The sequence below is a fragment of the Pteropus vampyrus genome, unplaced genomic scaffold (assembly GCF_000151845.1).
Source record: "Pteropus vampyrus isolate Shadow unplaced genomic scaffold, Pvam_2.0 Scaffold256, whole genome shotgun sequence".
Classification (NCBI taxonomy): Eukaryota; Metazoa; Chordata; class Mammalia; order Chiroptera; family Pteropodidae; genus Pteropus; species Pteropus vampyrus.
The window spans coordinates 16,356-18,927 of record NW_011889037.1 but is presented as its reverse complement, the minus strand read 5'-3'; the positions used below and the strand labels follow the sequence as shown (position 1 = coordinate 18,927).

The window sequence follows — 2,572 nt, the reverse complement described above, 5'->3', positions numbered from 1 at the left end:
GGGAAGAGAGATGACGTGGGGGTTTGGGGTCCCTGTGGGATAGGGGTGGAGGCCGCTGGGACCTGATACCCTCTTTCAGCCACTGTCCCCAATCCATCACAGGCGGAGAAGCTGGCTCGGGAACTGGCCTGGTGCGTGGAGCAGCTGGAACTGGGCCTCAAGACGCAGACACCCAGCCCAAAACAGAGTGAGGGCCCTTCTGTAGAGTTGGGGGGAGGTGAACGGTGACAATGCTATGGCCTGCAGGTGCTGCCAGGGGATGGGATTGTTACTTTTGAGTAGGAGATGAGGATAGAGGAGGTCTCTAGCCCTTTGTTTTTATTTGCAGAAGAGCAGGCTATTGGGGCAATCCGAATCCTTCGCAGCGAAAGAACTCCCCTGCCCCGGAAGAGGCAGCTGATGCGCTCCTTGTTTGGGGACTACAGGGCTCAGATGGAAGCCGAGTGGTGCCAGGCCCTGCGGGCTCTCAGAACCGGTGAGGAGCTGGGGACTGGTTGATTCAGGACTGCCTAGTTCAAGGGGTTGGGGAAGAAGAGCCTAGGGAGTGAAGGGAAGACTCCCAGACAACAGCGCTGGTGAGGGAAGGAGATTGGCTCGGGAAAGCCTGGGGAAGCACGGAGGGAAAAAGCCTGGACCTCAGGAGGCCTGAGCGGGGGAGGCGGGGTAAGAGTTGGTGAATTTCTCCGAGATTCTGAGTGGGATGTGATGATAATACGTACCTTATCGTTTTGAGAACTAAATTAGTTAATTTATACAGAGGGGTTAGAGCTGTATGGGCACAGTTAATGTTAGCTGTTATTACTCAGTTCTGACGATCTCTCCCCTCTGCCACAGCGGCCCACTCAGCCCACGTGCAGCCTGTAGGTGAGGCTGCCAGGAGGAAGAGCCGGAGGGTCTGCAGGCCTCGCCCAGCAAGGGGAGCCAAGGCCACACTGGACACTGCCAATGAAGAGTTTAGGTTCAATTTCTTTTAGCCTCCACTACATCCTGGAGCAGTTCTTCTCTGCAGGTGGTATGAAAATTTGTCCTGATGCAGAGCCTTTCCAGGAATGCTTTGTCGGACAGATGTTGGGTTTTCTGTCCCTGGCTGGTCATTGAATCTGGTGCCGTGACTGCCGGGCAGGTGTGAGACTAGCACACTGAGTACTGTCAGACCAGCACCAGACCCATTTGTAGGGTTCAGACAATCGTCCCTCCTGTCAAGAGAGTGAGGTCAATTAGAAAGGCTTCTATAGCAAGCCGAAATGAGTGCCGGCATGTCGTGGGGAAAACGTCTTACTCCGTGTTCAGGGTTAGACTAAGTGGCTAAGGGTGCGTGGGGAAGCTGCATAATTACATTGGTGCTCACTTATGGAAAGGTGTCCTGTCAGATGGGGTAGTGCTTTATGCCGTTATGTCACAGTGTCCTAATAAAACTATTTTTATAAAAACAGATGAGAGTGTGTGCCAACTGCCTGTGTTAGATGAAGCGCAAATGATGCAGGCCTCTGATACTGATGGGTCCAGGCCCCCATCTCAGTTCTTGGTCTTTTGTCTGTATTGCTTTCATCCCTGAGCAAGTGTTGTCCTCTGCAGCCAGGGTGGCCCCGTGCATGCCAGGTTTGGATCTCAGGAGCTGAGAGCTTCCTGGGTTAACAATCCTGGCCAAAGACCTGACTGAGCCTCTGTGGATGACCTCTTTAAATGCTGGCTGCTCCAGGCGATAGTCCCCGGACTTGGGTTGCATTGAATCTGGTTTTCCAGGTGGCTCAATCTCCCTCGGCGGCTTTGATGCCATCTTTGCTGGTGTCTCCCAAACTTGCATCCCAGACTAGATTGATACTTGGGAGCCCACCTGCCTACTGAACATCGCTACTTTGATGTTTCATAGGCATTTCAAATTTATCCAAACCGTTTGATTAGCCTCCAAATCTCCTTTTGTTTTCTGGTTTTCAGTGAATGGCACTACTGCCCACCAGCTGATTAGGCCAAAACCCAGGTCTTTTTTTTTTTTAACGTCAGACGGGTCATGTGCCAATATTGTAACAAGATTCGAGGTAGGCACGTCTCACACAACAGCATGAACACCCAATCGTCACGCTTATGAACTAGAAAAGGATCTGGGTCATTCTTGATCGCTCTCTTTCTCCATCACGTACAGCCAATAGTTCAGCTGGAATGTGAGCTCTGTCTTCAAACCAAATCCGAAATCCTTTGTGCTTTCTCTGTCTTTGCTGCTAGGCCTTCCAGTCCCGGCCCTATCTCTCACTCCAACTGCTGGTGGAGCCTCCAGGCGTTAGTCTCCCTTCCCTCCACTCCCACCTGGGTGTTCAGTGCAGCCAGAACGCTCTTCCACATACGTTGGGGCCTATTTTTCTTGCCCAGTGACGCGATTGTCCCTAGGATACAACGTGGAGGCTGCTGAGTGGGGCCTCACACATTTAGGCTTCTGGACGCCTCTGTGACGTTGCCCCCTCCCTGTTTTCACCTTGCTGGCTTCTTGTCTGCTCCCAAAGTACCAACTTAATCCTGTCTCAAGGTCTTCCATCCTGCTGCTGCCTTTGCCTGATTGCTTTTCCTCCACATCTTAGCA

General features: G+C 52.2%; 1 non-coding gene across 1 annotated transcript; it reads right to left on the bottom strand.

Annotated features, from left to right (window-relative positions):
- Positions 1-1,995: 1,995 nt before the first annotated feature.
- LOC111729340 lies at positions 1,996-2,099 on the bottom strand. Its single transcript, XR_002776195.1, has one exon. It is a non-coding gene; the product is annotated as a small nucleolar RNA U13 (small nucleolar RNA).
- Between the last annotated feature and the right edge of the window lie 473 nt (positions 2,100-2,572).